This window comes from Vanessa atalanta, chromosome 13, assembly GCF_905147765.1.
Source record: "Vanessa atalanta chromosome 13, ilVanAtal1.2, whole genome shotgun sequence".
NCBI classification, from domain to species: Eukaryota; Metazoa; Arthropoda; class Insecta; order Lepidoptera; family Nymphalidae; genus Vanessa; species Vanessa atalanta.
The window spans coordinates 2,067,881-2,092,819 of record NC_061883.1 but is presented as its reverse complement, the minus strand read 5'-3'; the positions used below and the strand labels follow the sequence as shown (position 1 = coordinate 2,092,819).

At 33.6% G+C, this 24,939-nt stretch overlaps 1 protein-coding gene across 1 annotated transcript in view; it reads right to left on the bottom strand.

Moving 5' to 3' along the window:
- The window catches only part of LOC125068180 (5-hydroxytryptamine receptor), a 123,055-nt gene extending 100,635 nt beyond the window's left edge, over nucleotides 1–22,420 (bottom strand). Inside the window, exon 1 of the mRNA XM_047677222.1 lies at nucleotides 22,211–22,420. The gene's annotated coding sequence lies outside the window, so the exon portion shown is untranslated. The remainder of the gene's footprint in view (nucleotides 1–22,210) is intronic.
- Nucleotides 22,421–24,939: the final 2,519 nt, after the last annotated feature.

Here is a 24,939-nt window from a genome sequence, read left to right as displayed (position 1 = left end):
ATCACAGATATCTCAAATATTAACAACAGGCCTATAAGAATATACCAATTTACTTTGAACTGCCTCCAGTATTAAATAAATATGACCCCTCCAAAGTCTTTAGCTGCGACCGCTTCTAAATACCATGAACATATGATTTAGTATATGGTTTTTTTTACTTGACTACTAAAAACTCAAAACATAAAACAATACATTAGAATATATAGACGTCGTGTCTCTCAACGAACTTAAATTCAGCATTATGGACAATAATATCCAACGTTGATTTTCAGTCTGTTGAATCGTGTCCTTGTGGATGTTTCCCAGGGGCTTCGAGGCGCACGTTAATCCTAGTTGTAATTGTTGCTACACGAATAGTTATGTACAGCAAGAAGGTCCCAGTTGTTCAAACTTATAATAGTCGTTAAATTTTAGTACGAAAATTTGCAACATTTAATGATTATTTTTATGAATTCCAGAAGCTATTAAGGATCGGTTAAATAAGATGGCGATGCATCACAAACTGCTTGATCTGAGTTTCACCCTTTTGTCTAAAATAACACTGGCTCACTTAGTGGATCATTGCGGAACAGTGATACAAATGATGATAGAATAATTGGCGAACAGGTCCTTTTTTAGATGACCTTAGAGTTCGATTAAGATCTATTTTAATAAGAATCCTACACTTAAAAGACTAAATAAATTGTTACCAATACTGAAATAATGATGAAAAGAATGAATAATAGTAGCATAGAAAATTCACATTAATCAGTGTTCTACTTAAAGGATTCGGTAGAATCTAATGGTCTAATTTTGTAAAGATAAATTTCATTGAGAGTATTTTTTCTGTTAAACTAGGTTCCCGTCGCTTGTTCTTCTATCAAGAAGTTCTCAATAAGTCAAGCTCCGTGTAAAATTTCGTTCGATTGAATTATTTTTATATTTTTTCGGCTATTGCAGCCATTCTCAAGGAAGACAAGACAACATTATCAACTTTATACCATCACCAGAATAGGCTACTATTAAGCCAGGTCGATTCTAATTTGGTTGCATACTAAGAGATTTTAAGCAATGTAATTTGATGATGATTGAATGTTATAAAGGCAGTTTTCATACAAAATATCTGTCGGAATATTCAAATGTCATTTTCAAACTAAGCCAGATATTCGACATTCATAACCGCTTACTAATAAGAACCGAAGTGAATAAATGTTTTCTGATTTCGAATATCAAATTATCGATTCAGAATAAATTTGAATTGCGCTCTGAAGTTTGCACGGATGTTAAAGGTAAATTGTGCTTAGTGACTTCTATGTCAGTTTGAGGATCTATGATTTGGTTAGCGAGGTGTATAAAGTGAATAAAGTAAGGATTTGAGTTGAAAGAAAAAATTTATATAAAATTTAGTTTTTATTTGAACGTAAATTAATTATGGATTTTTTAGGATTTTTGTCCAATTTTTAACATTTTTACTTTATCAGCGATCTCTTACAATCCATTTGGTCGATCTACCAATTTTAAATAAAAAATATATGTATATATTCTTGGTTGTATGTTTTTTTGCAAGCTTGTCTAATATTTTAGCATCAGAGAGCGATACTTAGTATTGTAAGCTACAGACACAAATAACAACAACCAAGTTCCCAAGGTCAGTAGCGCGTTAGCGATGTAAGGAATTTTTAACATTTATGACAGCAGCAATGTCTATAGGCTTTATGTAATCTACTAACCATTTACCATAATGTGGCCCAATCGCCCGTATTTTCAAATTTCAATCAACTTTTTTTGGGCACGTTTTGAGAAAATGATGTCAGGTATTTTTTACGATACGTGCCTCATACATTGACTGCCTCGTCGGTCTAGTGGCTAGATATAATGCCACTAATTCATAGGTTCTGGGTACAAGCCCTAGATTGGGCCGATAAAGGGTTATTGGATTTTCCTGTCGAAAAAATCTCATTATCAGACCGGAGTCTGGGAAGTTCGAAGTGTGTCACTAATGTGCCATGGATTTTTTTTTTTTTTATTTAATTTACAACATCCACGGGCTCACAGTTGCCCGTGCTTTTTTTACATTATTTTTTTTTTTCGATTTAAAATAATATATAAATAATCCATAATAAAAATTATATATGGTAATATATAATATATAAAAATACTGTATATAGTAGTTTTTTTTTATCCTAATTACTGCAATCCAGTGGGCCATGCTACTTACTCGATCAGAGAGAGTACAGAGTGCCTCGGCGACTCTGATGTCGCGCTTATGTATAGTTGTCTCAAGGCTGTGCTCTAGGATGGTCTTTTCAGAAACACCCGCCGCTCGGCCGATGAATCTGCTGATAGCGTCGCTACCATCGTCCGTGTAATAGACACAGGTGTTAGTGTCTAGTGATTGCCATAACTGCGTAAGGAACACTTTCGTGTATATATCGGACTATGATAACGTCGCCGTAGGTCTGTCCCTGAAATTCGTGAATGGTCATGACGCTTTACCCTTCACCTTTTCCGTATCCCTGGTCCATCAGGAGCTTCTTTTCCTCCTGCGTATGGGCCAGATATAGGGTTTTGCCTTGGTCCCATAGTATGTTGGCGTCAGTGAATCTCTCCATTTTGAGGGAGTGGACGATGGGGCTTGCAGAGTAGATGTTACGGTAGACCTTGCTAATGGCGTGTGCGACGTCCAGGGGGTTTCAGTGCGTACAGGATAACTCACGGGTGATGTTTGTTGTCAGGCTTGGTCGGCAGTACCTCATTTCGAACAGATTTTCTCTGTCGATATAAGGCAACTGGTTGATATTTCCACCACCACCTCGCTAGTTCAGGACAGCTGTGCCGCCATTACTATGGGTCCGAAGTGGTTCATGAGGGTTTCGTCAGAATTCAGAAAGACAGAATTTTGTTGAAATTAGCACATGCTTTCCTTACGATGTTTTCCTTCACTGCCGAGAACGAGATGAATTATAAAAACAAATTAAGCACATGAAAATTCAGTGGTGCTTGCCTGGACTTGAACCCGCAATCATCGGTTAAGGTGCACGCGTTCTAATCTCTGCGTCATCTCAGCTCAATGGTTATTGATGAAAAAAAAATCACAATAATAATAACTAATTATTATTTTATTGTAATTAATTATTTTCATGCAATTACAAATATTTTTAATAACCAAATAAAAGTAGTACTTCTCGCGCGCGTACATTTAAAAAAGCATTACAACAATGAACACTCGTTTTAAATGAAACTCAAAGACTGTTATCAAGAGAAAAAATTCAATTTTGTTTCGTCAAAAGTAAAGTTAACTTAACTATATAAGTTATACAGTTTCGATGTTGTTTGACCTCTTATTTGTTTCGTGTTTGATATTTTAGTACGCGACCGTGTTTCTGTTCCGAGCATGTTTAAACAGTCTAACTTGTCATTTATAAGGGTTGTTAATAAAGGACACATTGTTCTGTTTATTCGGATATTTGCGTTTTGTAACTAACTAGATATCCGTCCTGAATATAAACGGGTAAATTTGGAGTGTTATTCTTAGATACAAGTTCATAATATCTTTGTAAATTAACAAAGAGAAACAATAGACGACGATATTACATAATATTGTTCGCTATTAGTTCTAGGAATATATAGATCAGTTCAGAGAAATAATGGAACGGAAGAAGATGACGGAATGTTAATAATCAATAAATCTTAAGACCTCCTTTTTTACTTTCTTAATCTGGAGACCAACTAACTACGCAGGTCAGTTTATAGTGTGGGGTACATGTCAGTCACCTCCTCGTGGTGTACCCTGGGCAACGGGGCCGGCTTGAGCTTGCTCGTCGGCCACGGCTAAGACTGGCGGGAGGGATGCCGCGGGGCTGCTCCTGGTACGTCCCTGATCGGCGTCAGGGCGGACCATGTGAGTGGCCTCGTTGGCTAGGAGGGAGTGGGAGGGCTCGCTACTCGAGCCTCCTAGGTGTTTTACACCGGCGGTCAGCGGCGGAGCCTACCATCTTATCCGCCGCAGGGCGTCAGCTTCGTTGACGCCCAGCCTCCAGTGGCGAACTCGGGGGAGTTCGCTACATTCTTACGTGGAGGATGAGGGGGAAGGCGCGCACTAGGCGCGCTTTCCATGAATATTCAGCCGCCTTAGGGCGGCTTCCGCTGGTGGGGTCGCGGTTGCATGCCCTTGGCGATCCCGTGGCCTCACCACTCGGCGGCATGGTGGAAACCCGAGGATGGTTTTAGTGGGTAGGACAGGGCATTAGCACTAGCGTGCCCTGGCACGGGGCATTAGTTCCCGGTTGAGTCCCACATACCCGTCCCGGTCCCCCGACCGGGCGGCATGCGTAAATGCATTTCCTCCTAGTTAAACAAAAAAAAAAAAAGGTCAGTTTATAGTGTACTTGAAAATAATCTTACCCGTGTACATTTAAACGAAGTTGACCTCAAATTGTTGTGGTATGTGGTCAAATAGCTATGATACTGACTGACTTAACATTCAATCTAGTATATCGTAATGGTCGTAATTCATGATAATGGATGGCACTTGGCGGGATGCATTCCAGAGACATAATCAATCCATTTGTTTATTGGAGTTGAGCTCTCTATGTATTGATTGAGCTCCATTTACTAGATGATATCATCTTGCACAGATGCACTCCCTGTTTCTTCACTGTCATCGAATGATAGCACGACAGCTAGAAGTGAAGCTCTATTCACTTCACTTCTCTTCCAATTGTCAAACTCCGGTAATCTGATAAAAAACTCAAGATTTTTTTATCGGTTTAACCTGGGGTTTGAAGGACCTCGGAATCGGCCTTATGTCTAGCCACTAGATCAACGAGGCAGGCAATCTACTAACTGCGTAATTGTTGTAATGTCTCTAAATGTCAAGCAATCATTGTCCGTAGTCCTCGACAGTTGGCAATAATTTAGCGTTAAATTATTTATCGAGCTTGATTTTTAATACTCGTACTAAACCATTTCGAAAATGGTGTCTATTTTGTGCGCGAATTTTGTTTATATTATTTTCTCAGAATATTATTAATTGCAAAGAATTTCTTTTTTTGGGATTTTTTTCTTTTACTTCCTCACCTACGTACGTTCTTTCTTATGGTTTCACAGATTGAACTGTAGAAATGATTTTAACATAAAATAAAAGGACAGACTTTTTATTTGAAGTTTATTTTTACGTTGTCTGTTATTAAATATATACAAAGAAGGAACGACGTTAATATCGGGGTGACTAAATCAATATGGAATTAATTTCTCGCGAGGTAAGATCAGGAAAAAGTACTCGGAAAATATAATAAATTTAAGAAAAGCCTCTTGTACAGTTCGTTCAACTCACACAAAAATAAAGAATTATAAATGGAAGATTATTTTTTGTAAGCATACATCCTTTTTTAGTTAAATTAAAAATAAAAAAAACGCGCAAGAAGTGTTTACACAGTGTTCTAAAATAGTATAACACAAAGACGCTATCTGATATTTTTCTCTTCTAAGCCATTCAACAGATTTTGATTTCGTTTTTCCAACAGAACGATAACCGAGGAAGGTTTGTATATTTTATCATAATCATCATCATTTCTGCCGTAGGACGTCCACTGATGGACATAAGCCTACCCCAAAGATCAAAAAGAAAAATAAAGAGAAAAGAGGTCAACCGTCGAATCCAACTCGGCTGAGCTGCGTTCGGGAAGCTACGAAAAATCGAACGCTTAAATTACGATGATTCAATCTTAGGAATTTCATCAAAACAATGTCCTAGAAAATTTTTGGTCTATTAATAATATAAACATTGGTTTGAATCGTAATCTTACTATGAACAATGAACATAGATAAAAAATTGTCGACGGCTTATAGATTTGAATTTCGGTAATTTCAACTGCCAGTCAGTATTTTATTGTTCCAGCCAGTTATCCGATCACCCGTTTTTCACAATGTTTTTGCTTACCCGTGATTTGGAATTGGTGTTATCTTTTTCGTAAAATATAGGTTGGTATCTTTTAATGTCAAAAAAATAATCCTGTATTAAATAAAAAAGGTAATAAATATATTTATCTGAATTAGAATAAATAAATAACCCAGTCCGAGAAAATTGGTTCGCAAATAACCTACTAAATATACTACCTAATAAGCTTTTTACTGATTCGTAAAATATAATAAATAAATAAAATATAACTACTTTATATTTTCATGCTAAGCCCGCATATATTTTTCTTCATAAATCAATTGCCGGGCCTAGTCACTAGTAAAAGGAGAAAACTTTGATGATAAGTATAATCAAGATAACTTGAATTTGATGATTTCGTGAAATTTTGCTTTCAAGATATTTTTGCCTTTCCTTTAATCTTTAATTCCATCCAATCAAGCCAAACAAGCTGGAGCAAAAAAAAAGGTCTAAATATTCGTGTCTTATGTCAAATTACTTTTTTGTCCCATTTGCTGTCGCAACACTTGGCCCTTGGAGTAATGGTGCAAAAAGCTTCATCAAAAGTATAACACCTCGCCTTATTGCCTTCACTGGTGACAGGAGGGCTGGTTCGTTTTTAGCCAAGAGGATCGGAATTGCGATTCAACGGGGAAATGCTGCTAGCATTCTTGTCACCATTCCACGCGCATTCAAGATTTATACAGTAATTATTTTTAAATCATTTTTGTATATATTTAAGCACTTAATGTTATCAATTCTTATGTTAATAAATTTATGAAGTCATTCAAAGTATAATTTTTTTAACAAATCAATGCAAAATCTACGAATATTTTATATATTAAATATACATATAATTATACAATGTATAGACAATAGACTGACAATTATAATTTGAAATTCAACAAAAGAAGACTCCGTATTTATTTATTCCGCAGGTCACTTCAAGTGCTACTTGTGTAGTATTATTTGCTTATATTTAAAAAAATAAACTGGTTAAATAAAAAATTTATAGTACCTTTTGTACGACCTTTTTGGAGTTCAATCAAAGTCATAGCGGAAAATTTGTTTACCCTGTTTTTAGAAATAAACATTAATGCTATGAATTTATTTTAACTTATAAAAGACCTTTAAAATTTGTTTTCATTTACATAAATGAATAAAAATTACTCAGATATTATGAAGCAGTATTCAAACAATCTCCTTAATTTACAGCAGTTTGAATTAAACATGTTTTGAAATAGTGTCGCTTAAAACTAAATTCTCTATAGACCACGGAAGCTCGTTATATCATTAATGTAATGCTACTAGAGTCATTGCTTGTAAATCAAAACTTATCTACACTATCGTACAAAGCATTAAATGTGTTGTGTATTAACACTAATTTGAATAAGTTTGTTAACTAATTTGGTTGGTATTTTTATGCCATATGTGATAAACGATTTGGAGGTTCATAGGATGGAAAGTGACTACCACCGCCCATAGACACCTTGGGATTTGGAGGTGCGTTGCCGGCGTTAAGAAATGAGTAGGCTCATTTCTTGAAGGTTCCCAAGTCGGTGAGGATAACCACTGGCAAAAGCTGGTTCCTCAGAATAGTTGTACGAGAGATAGGTTGTTAACTGGCAAACTAGTGTATGTAAATAATACGTAATATACACATAAAATATTAGGAAATCATGAAAAAGCAAGAACGTTAGCCAAAAATATAAGGGTATCCCAAAATATAGCCCGGTTTTCTTTTTCTGTGTATTTTGGTAATATGATAACTGTACGATAAATACACTCTACTGTCGGAAGAGTAGAGAAGAGTCTCCCTGACACGAATATGTATTATGCTCACTAGAGAGACTCAACCTTAAATATGCTATATAAATGGTGTTTTTCTTTCTATCGGCTTACTTATAAAAGGTTTCAATAGGATATTGAACGTTGAAAGTCACGAATTTTTACTGATCCAACCGAGGGTTTGAACCCAGGAACTCTATATCTGTATAACATTATAACCAAACTAGACCAAGAACGCAGTCAATGATGCTCTTATAGTACGCTACTGGTAAATGTCTACTGTCACTTGGCAATATTTGCCAGTAGCGTTGCGATGTTTAAGTAACTCGTGAACAAAATGCATAATACGAATCGAGTTCTGGCAATGTTTACGCAAACTGAATGCCCGCATTGTCAATATTGACAGGATAGTCAAATATTTTTCATTGGTTTATCTTTTATTCTGCCATAAAATAACTGGCTTTATATTTCATCATCAGTAAATATATCATTGTCGACGGAATCAATCGTAAATGTATGAATTTTCTTAAAAGTAGAACAGATATTTAATTACTCAGACTGTTACCCAATAGTAGTACGCACAAGTATTGATGGTACTGAAATTTCTTCAAGATTTCCTCATATTATATAGCGGTAACAAGTATAAATCATTAAACATAAAACCTAGATCTCACTATAGTATATAAATCGACGAATAAAACGAATTATTTATAAAAAGGCCGATCACCTTCACGTTCATCATCATCGTCCTTATCACCAAGATTGATTAGTGTGTTCAGGAATTATGTCAATTTGTCTTTCATTTCTCCAGAAAAAATGAGGTCGACTGCTAACATAAAGGCTTAAGTTCCTGATAAAATTATCATTAAAATTTAATACAGTATTTTTTATATAAACACAGCAAAAACCACTAGATGAATAAATTATTTATATCTAAAGGCGTCTTATTTGGAGTTGATATTTTGAGCAGAATAAATTGCAACCGGATAAAATTAAAAAGGTATGTATCTTATGACACTTTTTTAAATTAACGTACCTCATTATAAAGCTGTTAAAGTTTTACGTGTAATTAAAATAATAATTTTAAAAGAGGAAAAAAAATGTTTTTATGATAAATGGACCACCTGATGGCAAATGGACACTACCGTCTATAGAGTAAGATTCTTGTACCTGTAGTTACACTGGCTCACTCACCTTTCAAGCTGGAAGACAACAATACCAGGCATTGTTGTTTGGCAGTAGGAATTCTTACATCAATGCACTAAGTCTTTTATAAATGTTGTCGTGTATATGCTTAATTAATCAGTGTTTTAATACAAGTTTATTTATAGTTTATCTTAGTTTGTCAATTTGATTATCAACTTCTTGTGATCGTATCAGCTGGTCGCTATTGATTGGAACTTCTGAACAATAGCTTGGATAACTTTTTACGTTACATTTCTGTACAAAGTTTGTTACTGCTTTTTTCTATCTTTTTATAGTATAAAGAATTTTGTTAATAAATTATATTATCTATTTAAGTTGGTGCGACATTGATTCTTATAGAATTTTTAAATACAGAAGCCATAGTTTATTTTTTATACTTAATAATCGGTGTGTTATTTTTGAAAATCTGTCACCGTCAGAATTTAGAACCGTGGACATTGGCAACGTGTTCCTTACATGACCAATACACCACCAACCTTGAGAAGAAAGCAGTTTTGTCTCACTCACCTATAAAACCGGAACACAAGAGTACCAAATAGTGCTATTTGGTTGTAGAATATTTGATGAGATGGAACCTATCCTGGTAGGCTTGCACAAAGCTTTACCATATTGTATATTTATAGTATACAAATCTTAGGATAAATTCGCTACAATGCAGCGGACTGTACAGTATGAAATCTATTAGCCGAATGAACTATCTTAGTAATAATTGATTCGCTTGCAATGGTTTTTGCTAATAATGAGTAAAGTGATTTAAACCGTAGCTTGATTAAATATTTTAATATTTGTAACGTATAATTAGAAAATAATTTAAGCAAAAATCGCTTACATCCTAAACGTAATTTTTTATAGAGCTTATAAAATTGTCGGAGAGTGTAATAAAATTAGGGATTAAAACGGCTGCCGATGTCCCGATTTAAAATGCTACATGACGCCTAAAAATGGGCTCCCATTAAAAAAATCCGCGTGACTCCTTAATTACAACGGCTATCGTACCCTGATCTTTAATTACATTAATTAATGGACCTCCAATGTGAATCTGACAGACTTGTATTTATGACCTTAGTATTTTGGACATTGAAATTTTTTTTCATTAAGGTTTAACGATTTGAAAGTAACGGATTTTATTTAGTATCTAAGTAATTTTTATAACAAATTTATTTATATTTATTAAAAGGATTACGGTTACTAGTCCGAATTTTGGGTTTATTTTAAAGCATATGTATCATGTATTATACATACATGTTTAGGGAAAGTGTGGACTGAAATTGGGTTTTATCAACATGTCATTGAATTCGAAAATTACCTTACTAAATTTTTATGGTTCATCTATATTTCAAGCCAGTGAAAGTTTTAGAGCTTAGACTTAAGTCTCCCCTGTCTGACTCTCTGATACACTGTCACGATGGTTAAAGACTATTATTGATCTGAATTATATAAGTTATCGTTTTTCTTTTAAAATTAATTTAACTCCAATAGTGTCAGAATTCTACTCTTGTACTTTTCTAATAAATTATTTACATAAGATACATTAACATAAAGTCCTTAAATATGTAGAAATTCGAATTAAAAATAGTTACTGTATAAATCTTGACCGCGTGGAATGGTGGCACGAATCCTAGCAGCATTTCCCCGTAAATGCTGAATCGCAATTCTAATTCTAGTGTTCAGTACATATTAAAATAAGTATTAAGTTTTGTTAAACTAAGAGAACTGAGGAAGTGAAAAAACGTGACAATCATTGAGACACAACAAGAACTAAAATAGAGCTCGGCGTAGAACTAACTCGAACTTCAGATCTCAAAGTTTAATTGTAGCGCTTTAGGAGTATTTGCGGATCCACACTAGGACATTTTCAAAGCGAAGATAAGAATATCTAGTTCTATACAAAATCTAAGGCAGCGCTAGCTCTAAATGAATCCCACATAAATATCGTTAAGCAATGGTACATTCGCCTGACAATGTCCCACTTCTGGGTTAAGGCTGGGCCTCCTCGCCCTTTTGAGAAGAAGGTTTGGATCCTACTTCGCCACACTACTCCATTGTAGGTCGGTGGGCACATGGGCAGAATTTAATTTAAATTAGACGTTTGCAAATTTTCTCAAGATCTTCTCCGCCGAGCATGAGATGAATTATATACACAAATTAATCACACAGAAATTCAATGGTGCCTGCCTGGATTTGAACTCGCAATCATCGGTTAAAATGCACGCGTTTTAATCACTCTACCATCTGGGCATTTACATGTTACATATTATTTAGAAAGGTCAAACTTTTTTAATAAGTTCTCTGTAAGTTAAATGTTTTTTATTAAATTGTAATAAGTAATCAAGAGGGTCGCAACTAATGACTTCGAGTGGAAGTCATATATATTAAATATGAGGGTGTAAGTCAAATGGAAGTCTTCTGATCTTATTGGACAGTTGATTATCTTTTACATGTTTGTTCTCAATCAAATCTTTTAGCGACTTTAAAAATAGACGGAACATTATTTCGAATTAAAATGAATAAGAAATTTATAAAATTTTCGTATAGTGTCTATTTTTAGACGATTTACAATTTTACCTATACGATTTTTTGGTGTCACGGACAGCGCCTGTAAGTAATCTTATTTTATCATTGTGAGTACATCTATCTTATAAGTGTACTCCTTTCGACGGGTCCGTTTCCTCAGCATTACAATCTGGTGTTTTCAGAACAAGGGTGTTTATAACAGTCACGTTCCCGTCAAAGATGTCCATTATTTTTCATTAGTACTTATCATGAAAATAATTCAATGGATAGTTAATACGGTTGTTAATTTCGAAGTACTATATTGTAACTCCGAGTCGGGTGCTAAAAGTTATGATGTTTGTTGAAACTAGTTCAGTAGCAGCCGGAGTGACAAAGATAATAAAATTATTACGTTTCCATATCTCGGTTTAGTCATTTCGTTTTAATAAACGATTATGTGTATTTAGATTTCAAAATACGAGAATACTTAAAAACGCTGATTCGAATTCTTGCAAGCGGGAACAAGAGCTAGTAAACTTACAAAACGGGATGCGAAAGACCGGGTTAAGAGGAGGGTTTAAGTTTGAAATACCCTGTTATTAACCGGAGAGAGTTTCTGAGAAGTAAACAAGATGACTTCAAAGAGTTCAGTGTTTATTAATCAAAAGACTTAATCATTTAACGTACCGTTTACGTGTTACGGGGCTTATATTGAAGAATATATATTTATGTATAACATTCTCATGGGGATAGCTGATAGTGTTGCTCATCTGATTAAGTGGTTTTATTGAGGTTTGCTTGAGTTCGTACGCGTATACTCGAGATAACGCGGTATTGCGCAATAATGTGCTTTAGTTTATATATAATAGCGAAATTGTGTGAACAAGTGCATATATTCGTGCAGACAATACAAAATGATTACCTAAGCAATATATAAATTATAGTTAACAGTGTGGGTAGGCACCCCACAAGGTGGTCCGACGACCTGGTGAAGGTCGCGGTAAGTCGCTGGTTGCGGGCTGCACAAGACCGGTCGTTGTGGCGATCTTTGGGGGAGGCCTATGTCCAGCAGTGGACGTCCTCCGGCTGAGAGATAGAGAAAGTTAAACTGTGATTGAAAATAAATTTTATGATTGAATTAAATGTTAGTAAATAAACGATCATAATAGTTTTTATAAATTTTGATATTATTTTAGGCTGGAACTTGATCGAAGCGCCAACTACTGGGATCGATCTAGGCCACGATAAGGCGTTATCAAAATCAGTCCAGGCGTTTAGGAGGAATGCTTCAACGCACATACGAACATTAAAATTATGAATACAAAGATAAAGCGGCAATGCGAGCGACCCACGAGCCCGCAGTCAGTGATGTAAATTGTACCTTCGTTAATACGATGACAGGAGCTATGTATCCCTAGTGCGAGTTTTTATTATTCGTACAACTTTCCAGTCGCGTTAACGTAAATTTTACTTTTCGAATTGTCAAAATTGTCGCCCGCATCCGCAAAATACTGGAAACAACCAATCACGGGTATTAACGTTCTCTCTTTCCAATGCTTGTCAGTGTTCGATGCTCGTTAAGGGTGAAATAAAAAACTCAAACTCACTAATTGTGATTACGGTTTCTGTCACTTGACGGCGCTGTTTTGATTCTATACAAATCACAGTAAACGTTAAAGTTATCTAATAAGTAAAATACTAGGCACACCGTTGTCTTTAACAATGATACCGATCATTCTTATATAAAAATTGTCAAAGCGTATTATCATATAATAATACTTTATTAACCATTAAATTGGTACAGATTTGATATTTTTATGATTTTTTTTATTGAAAAATGAATTTTTTTATACAATAAAAAATGAAAAATCTTGATGAAATTCTAAGTAGTAAGTATTCTGTGCTTAAAGAAAGTAACTCTGCCTATTACTTATTCACTCTTAAACCGCTGAACCGATTAAGATGAAATTTGGTATGTATAAATTTGTTTGAGACATAGGCTATTTTTCAAATCGGGGTGGATTTGAAGGGGTAAAATGGGATTGACAATTTGTGTAGGTAAGGTTATTAAATTAACGCGGGTAGATAATCAGCTAATAATAATATAATTATGCTTTTAGCTTCGTACTAACATCGAATTTGAATGGAAGTCGATAAAAAACACGTACATCATTTGTAAGTCTACAAGTACAGATTTTAGGTATGTACCTCAAATTCTCTTAGAAGTTACTTGTTTGCGAGGAATCAATATAATGGATTCCTTTATGGCTTTTGTGAATGTGTCGATAATATTTGACAAATGTTTTTAATAATGGGTTTTGACAAAGTTGAAGATAAATCAAATTGAAAGCTATTTATTTATATAAATAAAATCATAGAGAATACTATTTATATTATCAAAACTTATAAAGGTTTACGTTGGATTTATTCGGTAGTAGGGTTTTGTGTTAGCCCGCCTGGATAGGTTTAGGTATTACAATGCCAAACAGCAATGACTGGTTATTGTTACGAAACTTTGAATGGTGAGTGAGCCAGTGTAATTACTGGGTCAAGTGCCATGGTATCCTGTTGTACCAAGAGAATATCTAATTATATCATAGTTTCTAAAGGTAATATTCTCACAGTACCATTGTCTTAGAGCCGTGGTCACTTACCGTTATTAGGCCAATTTTCCAGTCTGCCTACCATTTTTTAATAAATATACATCATTCACTCAGTTAACCAAAACAAACAAGCCAGTCGCATGGTTAATGCAAAAATGATAGCTCTATACAAATTGTACAGTGAGTACGGCTTCAACAAATCATTCAGCATCGGAACAACTTACCGTTATAAGGCCTATTTGCCAGTCTACCTACCAATTTTTAATAAATATACTTCATTCACTCAGTTAACCGAAATAAACAAGCCAGAAGCATGGTTAGTGCAAAAATGATAGCTCTATACAAATTGTACAGTGAGTACGGCTTCAACAAATCATTCAGCATCGGAACATTAACTTTATTAGCCGAGAGTAGAATCATATGTCTGCATACCACTATTTGTACGGATCGAATTCTCCAGATAGTCAAGAAGTCAGACAAGTCAGACAAGAAGTCCGGTAAGCGCTTCGATATCGGACGCTGTATCATATCGTGCGTGGCCAGGAATTATCTTCGAAATATAGCTTGATGACTGTGTCGGCTAGCGGAAATTTGTGGAATTCATCATTCATTATTAGGAAATAAGGTTGAAAGTTTTTATCGCATTTGCCAGAAATAGTAAATATAAATATTGTCCAGCATTCTTCCATTCCTGAGACGATTTAGGTTCTCGGGACCGTTTTCTAATAAACTAAGATCGAAATCTGCCTCTTAGTTAACCACACGGTTAAATTCTTTGAACAATTCAAATATTCCCAATCGAACTATGAAATGCTCATCCCTCATATATTATACTGAATATTTTAAATCCACTAAACGTATACCCGATGGAATATCCCATCGTGAAATTATTCAGAAACCTTCCAAACCTTTATTAAGTATTATAATTTTTTCGTGACCCGCATAGCCCTAACCCTCATCTTGGTTGCGGCGAAGTATATTTGTAGCTCCACTCACAAAAGCAACTTTCAGACCCAATTTCACCTTCGTAAATGATGGATTTTCAAAACGCTTTCAGAATACTCTTTTCCCCATAAACACTTCTGACTGACTGAATTCTGTTCATCGTCTCATCCCCAATGACACCATTCTAAGCGTTTATTTTCAAAGAAACTTTAATAACTGTATTTTTCTTATAAGCAGAAGTCTAAGCATGGAATTCTATATTTATAACTTTAAAAAATAACGAAAAAAAAAATATTCCTTCCAAAATTTAAATCTGTTATGTGATGATTTGTTAAAAGACCTTTAATAATTATTGCTGACTTATTAAGAGTAGACTCAAGAAGAGAGCGTACTCTTTCCTGAAAGGCCGGCAACGCACCTGCAAGCCCCCCGGTGTTGCAGATGTCTATGGACGGTGGTAGTCACTTTCCATCAGGTGAGCCTCCTGCTCGTTTGCCAACTATGCCATAAAAAAAAACCGAGGTTCCTATTCCTTAACATCAGAAATAACGAATTTCCATATAAAAAGAACTCCATAACTTGAGGACATCAAATTTGAAAAAGCCTTCCTCAGAGCTAACCTTCTTCCATTGCTGTTCAAATATCTCCTGTTAAACCCACCATTATTGAATGTTCGTTGAAGGTCAGTCATTCACACTCTTCATTGATTGTATGTAGAAAATATGTATAGGACATTCATAAGGAAATTTGCACCATATTTATTCAATTCGATGTTGATTTCATTAAAATATACTTTATTCAAGATAGTACTAGTAAGAGAACTTTAAAACTTATAAATTTAAGCTAAAGCTACCACCGGGTCAGAAAGGGATTATATCGAGAAGATCCTATAAAAAATTATTCAGTACTTACTAACTTCATCAATTATATAAAATACATTTAATAAGAATATACAATTGAATTTATGTGTCCGGTACAAATACAACGAATAATATTTGTCTAAACTTTTCATCTTCATAGTAGTTAATCCTTTTTTTATTTTTTCCATTCCTGCGGCACGGGGCTTATTAGACCCCGTAACGTTTAAAAAACTAAAAATCGATGTGATGTGATCGAATTTTATTCCTTCAGTTCATGGCCAAAGAGACCCTGTAAAGTAGGTACACCACAGTATTCTGTTTTCAATAGGCATTATATAAATATATTTATCACTTTCTTACAACATATCAAATAAATGTTACGGCCTCCGCACGACAGAGAAATCTATGTTTTTCAGAGCTGCACCATAGGAGACACATACGTATTAGACCTTGCCTCTGCGTTGAACGTGCTAAACTATGACGATGACAATATAGGAAAGGAATGACACTAGTAAACGATGTAACAGTATTTTGTGCGTTCAATTATTATTAGCCCTTCAAACCAGAATATAACAATACTGGTATTGTTGTTTGGTGGTGGTAGATAGTATATCTACCGAGCGAGAATGCACAAAGCCCTATCAACTAAATCCAATATTTCTCTATCTATATCATAAAACAAACTAAATAAATAACAATCTCACAGATGCTACCCGCATTTCAACTAGCTTCCTTGGATTATAAATCACGTGTTCCGTCGACATAACTATCGCTCACTAATCCGAGAGATAAGCTTTAATTTCTTTATAGAAGCGATATTGTTTCGTATATTGCGAAATTTTTTTACACTTTTTAGTGAGTTAAGCAATTAGTTGTACAACGTATGTTTTGATATAATGTGTCTTAAGAAATGAGAGGGAGTCATCCTGACCGATTTTGGTTTCGGCGGCGAATCTCAAGGGAGACCAGCCAACTCTACATTACACAAACACTACATATAACATTGCACAAGTGTGTGCGTAAATACAGGTGGACTCCCTATTCCTTCACTCTCATAATCCAATGAGACTTCAAATCTGACACAACCGGACCAGGACCAATGGGTTTACGTTATTTCCGAGGCAAGGGAGTATATGTTCTTCCAATTTACTGACTCCAGGTAGTTACAGAGAATATATTGACAGAAAAACCCAAAAGCTTTTTTAATTTAGTTTGAGTGTCAAAAGTCACTAGATCAATGGAACGGTCAAGAAAAGAAAGAGATAAAGTTTGAGGGATTACCACTTCTATACTATGGTTATCCGAGATGGAAGAAGTTGTTTTCAGAAATATGTGCTACATTTGGTATTTCGTTACAAAAGCAAGACGTTTCCGATAGAAATATAACTAGAATAGAATTAATATCTATTTTGGACGGACAAACATGACATTTTAGAATGCAAATGAGTCGCAAGGGGTAGGGAACCCTACTTAATCACGGACACAACCCTGCTGCTAGTTACCATAACATGGATTAATTGATTAAAACAAATAAAACTAAAATTTATTCTAAAAGGAAAGTCAATTCGTATTTATTAGAGCAACGTTACTGCAGACCGCAATGGAAAAAGTATTCAAGTAGAAAAATGAGAGGTGTCATGGCACACTTGGTTGGAACGAATTTGCTTTCCTTATATACTATGTATCAAGATATTTATCTATATATAAGATAAGCCTATTATACATTGATAAATAAGATATTTATCAATGTATAAAAGGCGTAATAAAATAAAGTTATTAATTAAAAATCAAAAGTTTAAATATATAAAAAATATATATAGAATAGTAGAGAGAAAAGTCCCGCGGAGGGGCATGTCGGTTTTTTCCTTACGTAACAATTTCTGCCAGTTTACTTTAAGCCGCGTAAAAGAACTTCGTTCCAAAAAATAGCTACCCATTACGACCTGATCGTATGGGACAAATTCATACAAACTGACCCCTCCCATTTTCCTTCCTTGTAGTTAAAATTTCCAAGAACCCTTTCTTGATTAGCATCCAGATTGCGAAAGGGGTAAATGTGTTATTTCAAATCAATCCAGTTCGGTCAAAAACCCATAGTTTCTAAGATCTCGTGACGTGAGGTATTTCTCTTATATAATTAATCTTCATAGATTTAAATTCGAGATGATTCATCAAAGAGCAGGCGAAGCGCAATAATGGGCTTAACAGCCTTCTGAGAACGAGAATATCATTCTACTAACTTGTTGGTATGGTAACTCCAGATAACTACAGAGAATTTCCTAACGTGAAAACCAAACCTGTTTTATAACCGCCAGGTATAAATCTATCCTCACTAAGAGTTGATTTAAAGTTTGGAAATAATTTCTGAGCTTGCTTAATTTGTGTTTAAAATTCATGTCGTGTTTCGCGACCGGCGTAACTCTGTCAGTTCATTCTTACCGAACAATGTTTCGGACCTAATTTCGAGGCGCGTGTAGCCGCGAATCCACAGAAAAGTGACAGATTATATTTCTTAGAACTTTGCATTGGGTTGATAATGGACCGTTAATTGCTTGAAAGAATCGGTAGGGTTCACGTGTTAACACGAATTTTATTTCAGAATTATTGTGAATATTTTACTGAAACAAGGTCGCTATCAGAGATGGCACTTATATTCCATAAAATGAATCCATGAACGTCTTTGCGGAATAAGGAACAATAATTTTAAATAATTTCTATGTCTTTGTAAGAAACATTGATAACAATCAATGGTTTAATATTTCTCGGCTTTTGAGAAATTTTGTAACATTAAGTGTTGATATCTTAAAGTAAAAAAATGGACACAAAATCGATCAAATGTGATTGATTTTGTGTCCATTTCTTGACGTAAGTAAAGTACAGGTATAATTACCAAAAACTTATTTACCTAAAAGTGTGTTACACAGATTTATTGGAAAAGGTAAAGTAAAAAAGTAATCAAAATGACGACCAAACAGAATAACGTAATATAATAATAATATCCGGATCCTCGCCTGATATTCTGTACATAAAATTCTCTAATAAGTAACACTCTTGTATCTGTTTGGGCGTGATAGTCCTCACGCGAAATGGCGATGTAAGGAATGGTTAAAATTTTTAACGGTGCCAATATGGGTAATGATGACCACTTACCATCAGGTGGTCCCTCTGGTTGTGTGCCTATCACTATGAGAAACAAAATTATGCTCTTCAATAATTTTAATATATACATATATTATTGTATATAACACAAAATTAAATACAAAATATATACAAAAATTAAGGATTTGCCTATCCTCTATATATCTGAATTCATTCAACGCTTAAAGCTACGGAATATTATATGACACTAAATCTTAGATAAAAAAACGCTTGTCTGCAAATTCCCACAGGAAACACTATTGTACGGAACCAAGTTGCACTTGCTCTTTGACTGTATCGTATTTATTATAATTTTTACCAAGATGGTTAATATCGTGAGTCGTCTCGTGTTAATTCTTTTTGCATTATTCTCGGTGATCTTAATGTAAATGAATGTAAATTTATAATACATTTAGCACTTCCAACGTTGAAAAACCAGGTTAGGGTGCACGGACCCGAACTAATTATAATATTATCAACCTCTGTCTTGTATAGCTCAATGGTACACCAGCTGACTAGTGGAGGTCACGGCTCTGCTTGTATCGTCAGGCAATTGTCTAATATATTTCTAGCATTAACTTTTTTTTAATTAATTATAGCAATGCCCCAAATTAATTACGAAATTACTAATATACCTAGTTGCCCCTCCTTTTAAGCTTGTCACTTGTGTTAGGAGTGGGGTCAGGATCGAATCTGCGACTTTTACATCGCTAGGTCCGTAAACCATTGCGCTATTGACGCTTAAACTTCGTTGGAGTAAGAAATGAAAGAAGAGCAATGCTTTGAGTACAATGACGGTATTCTACCATTCTTGGTAGATGGGAATTCTTTAAATTTTTCTTAGAGTTACGGTTTGTTACGATTAACTTTTTTTAAAACTACTTTTACGCGCTTCGAATATCTTGGACATATTGCATGAAACAATTTTTTTTTATAAGATACAATTTTAGTGTTTGTAAAGTGCACGTGCTTCTTTTTCAGAGTTGCTCATTAATTTCAAATTGATAAATCTATAGTTAAGTATGTATTTTTTTATAATCAGAATTGTTTATAGTTTTTTTTTTACGTAAATAGTCCGGCTTAAGTTATATAACTTCAAGAACGACTTTATACGAATCGGTTACTGAAAACGTCAATCAATATGGTACACTGACGGATATAGCTGGTAATTAATAATTTTGATTCATATGTATCGAATATAATACAGACGCAACAATTTTTTTTTTAATTTTGGCATACTATGAAATTTTCAATAAAGGTCTCAAACTAGGTCCCTATGTATTGATGAATACTTTTTTTTTAAATATAGAACGATTGGATCACTCCAAGGCAATTATATTTTATTTAGGTAATAGATTTGAAAGGTTTGAAACAGGGGAGAAAGTCGATGCTGGCTGGAATTAAAAATATGCAATTATAAAAAAAAAAATCAAAACAATTATAAAGATAAAACAAATATACTAAAAACTGTGAAGAGCTCTTGAATAAAAAAAAAAGTGCAAAATAAATTAATCGGTAAACATCGCATGGCGGGACAAGTGTTCTGATTAGATTAGTATATTATTTAGTATGTATTTTAATTTTAGACTTATTTATTTTATTTAAGTAATTGTTGTTGATGTTTGCTTAGAGGTAGAGATTTGTGAAAACCAGCCTGGGTAGGTGCCACCCACTCATCAGGTATATTGCTACCACTTGGTACTGTTGTGTTCCGGCTTGAAGGGCGAGTGAGCCAGTATATAGGCATAAGGGATGTAACATCTTAGTTCCCAAGGTGGGTGGCGGTGGTGACCACTTAACATCAAGACGATCGGCTTACCTATCTACTTCACTGATTCTGAATCTGAAATATTTCAAAAAATCTTAAAATATATTTATTATTAATATACCAGAATAAATATGTATAAAAAAATGTAAAGTGCTCCACTATGGTAATTAATTACGGAGATTTTTATCCAATACAAACTTGTCTCCTAACGATGTTTTCTTTTATCATCGACTGTGATTAATTGTATAGAAAACTCAGATAATATACAAAGAAACACTGCGAATATCCTTATAAGATATATTCAACAACAATGCATTCAATAAATATTTAATTACTATCCCAAAAAACTAAAAACCCAAAAACTATCGAAACTCATTTTTGTTTTTCTTCGTTTTTTTTTTCGTTTTTTTTTTATTGTCTTTTGTCGTTTGCAGTGCTTTAGTGTTACTAATTTATAATTTAATTTTCATTTCGAAATGTAACTAAAAACATAAACAAAATTTATGTAGCTCGAAGCAGATCTGTTTTATCCAATTGACTGTCAAATTGTTTCTTTATAAAATCCTTGGCCTTTAAAAGCTTAGTACTGGCTTTGTACAAAATAAAAAAAAAAACCTAAATATTTTATCCAAGAAGATTAAATGTATACATTTTATTGTTTTAGTGTTTGAACTACAGATTGTTTTATGAATTTATTTTTTATAAAATCGTAATGTGTTCCTTATTCGAATATTAAATAAAACTTCCGTAAATTATACTACATATAGACTAAGTTAATTCCACTATATATATCTTAAGCTAGAGGAGACGAAGCGTATTTTTCCTATCACTACGCTTTCTACACGAACAAGATTTGCTCGTATTGTATTTATTCAGCTCTCTTGTGAAAGTTACATAAAGAAATTAAGAGATTAAAATATTTCTCTTTTAGTCGAAATATTCAAAGAGATTAAAACTCTTATTACTAATTTTATTTGTCATATTTTATAAAATTTTAGTCCTTTTAGGAATATTTCTTGTAAGTAATTATATTGTATAACTACAGTACATGTTTCTTGCTATGTATGAATTAGTTTTCTATTGGAAATTTAATTGAGATTTTTATACGTGAATTTTAAACTTACAAAATATACGAATATAATTAGCTCTATAAAAATGTTTAGGCGAATGCTGAAGTTCATTATTTTAAAAATATTATTTATAAAATCCTTACTTTTTAAATAATATATTGTTGAAATAAATACATACCTCGTAAAATAATAAAAATGAAGGTATATTTACTCGGTATTAAGTTTAAAATTTTGTAATAATAAATTGGACGTAATACAAACTTTTTCAGGATTTAGCAATTATATTTTGTAACTATATAATTATATAAAGACACATCTCTTTCAAAATTAATTTTGAATAAATATATTGTTTTTATTTTTCGGCCTGTAAAAAATTAATAATTTAAGGAATTATTATTTTTCACAAGTCACATTCTAAACTGATATAAAAAAGTGTACATTACCTGGCCGCTATGCTTTCAGTGCCGTTTCAGATCTCTGGTAATCATTTTGTCATTTCGATTCGTATCATGCCATCATAATAAAGTTACCCCATATCTTTGATGTACCACATCATAAGCAATATGACAAATCACAACACTTATCACAAAAAATAATTCAAACGTTTGAAGTGATAAAGAAAAAAAAAGTGACGTCAAAAATCCAAAAAAAAAAAATCGCGTTTGAAATAAATTCAAATTTCGAATGTTATATGCGTACTATGTTAGTGCGGCTGGAAACGAACGCTCAGTACAACGGACAAGGTTAGACTGAGCCACTGAGGGGTGAACCGTGGCGCGCGCAAAACTGTTGATTTCGCCTTTGCAGACTCCGTAGAGTTAGTGCGAAAAATTAGGTACGGTCTTTGTGCATTGTCCTTTTTCCGAATGTGCGATGTTTGCTTCCCGCTCTAATGTGGCAAAAGGGATATTCTAGCGTCCGGAAAATTGGTTTATCAACGCCCTTCAACACGTACTAGGTGTTTTTATGAGTATTTAATATTTTTCAAACGATAACACTTGGATTTTATTTATTTAGATTTCTTGTATCGAATAAAAGTATACGAATATAACTATATATTTATATAAGTATATTTTAGCGACTCATTGTATACCTATATGATGCAAGAAAATTAACGCATACTAACTTCAGGCTTTTATCAAATTTTTTTTTTACATTTCGTAACAAATATAAAGTTTTGAAATTACGTACGTATTTTAAGGGAATTTTAATATGGAATTTTATTTTAAAATGTTGTGAACAGTAACAGTAATTTACCGCTAAAATCTGTCAGCGACTTCGCCCGAGTGAGAGACTTGGAATAATTCATACGGAGAAATAGTATGTTGATTATTATCAAACACTTGCATTTTACACTGTTAATTACTTTTGATGTAATTAACATGTTATTTATTCTTGTTTTAGTAAATAAACTTTAATTTTACAATAATTATAAACAAATGACGATATTACATTTAATTCTATGAGTCTCTTGATAATGCAAAGTTCAATTTAACTGGTATTGCACGAGATTAATTATGACGTCGGCTTAAAATTAATAAATTTATTATGAGTGGCACATAAAATACGCATTTATTTTGGAGTTCAATTTTATTGATTGGAAATTAGATTTTATATGCAGACACAACGGTTTTTTTTTTATTATAACAGTGCATATGCATAAATTATATGGCAAATAAAAAATGTTACTAAAAAAAGGTGATATGACCACTTGGTGGACTACGCTTTATGCAAGTCAGGGTGGTAACAACTCATCACATCGTCTACCGCCAAACAGCAATACTCAGTTATCGTGTGTACCTACAGGTACGAGATATATTATATTAATTCCCAAAGTTAATGGCGGTTTGACGATGAAATTGGTGAGGTAATTAGGTCAATAAATACTTTAAATTACAAAAAATAAAATGAACACAACACAAAACATTACGACACTGTTTATAGTTTTATCTAAAATAGCTCATTTTGTTTTGAACCATTTTATACGTTCTTTGTATTTGACACGGTTTATTTCTTCTTTTATAAAAAAAAAAAATAATAGTCAACATGTGTTGCCTTCTAAAAATATCCGATAAGCTTCACGCCTTCTTTTGTAGTATTTAGTTTCAACTCCTCGACACGAACAATGAATATATATAAATTCAACATAGAATACGAAAACAAACATTATATTTTATGTATATACAACATGTGGTCTTATAAAGGATATAGTTCTGGTGACGTTGAGCCTCTGAATATATTTAAATAATAATTAGTTTAGTGATGGTTCAATATGTAGGTTTAGGTTCTGGGAAATGGAAAGTTCCTCGATGTACAGACCAAAATTTGAATACTCGTGTTGAAGCAAATTCCCTAGCACAGCCCTTTTGAGTTATATAAAACGCTGTTTAATAAAGTATAAAACTTTATAACATCAGCAGCTCAATCCCTGAAAAAAAATAAGGTACATTACAAATATAAATTATGAGGTGGTTAGTAATAGTAATTTTGTTTCAATAACATTAAATATGTTAAGTCAGCCTATTAACGGTTTTCGGTTGATTTAAATAACGAACACGTTTAATGACCAATGAGAAGACAGAATAGTCTAGTATCGGTATTTCAAAACCTTGACATCGGGTTTCTTAGAAGGCTAAGCGTGGATATGACCCTTAATTATGAATTCAAAGGCAATGCGAGTTGGTCTAAATTTCTAAAAATAAGTTTAATCAACAATTAAATACAACAACAACAATTAAATAATTTTGACGACCTCCGTGGTCGAGTAGTGTGTACACCGGTTTTCATGGGTACGCCACTCTGAGGTCCCGGGTTCGATTCCCGGCCGAGTCGATGTAGAAAAAAGTTCATTAGTTTTCTATGTTGTCTTGGGTCTGGGTATTTGTGGTACCGTCGTTACTTCTGATTTCCATAACACAAATGCTTTAGCTACTTACATTGGGATCAGAGTAATGTATGTGATGTTGTCCAATATTTATATTTATATAAATACAGAACTATTGGATAACGATAAGTGCAATGTAAAATTTACTTTTCGAAGTCGCTAGACTTTTCCGTGGAATCTGTCAATTTTCTGGAATCTTAGGCAATTTTTGAAGTTACTTAACGTAGAGTACTATTTATGAACATGTTCTTAAGACAAATTTTATTAAGATACTCTACGTAGATTATT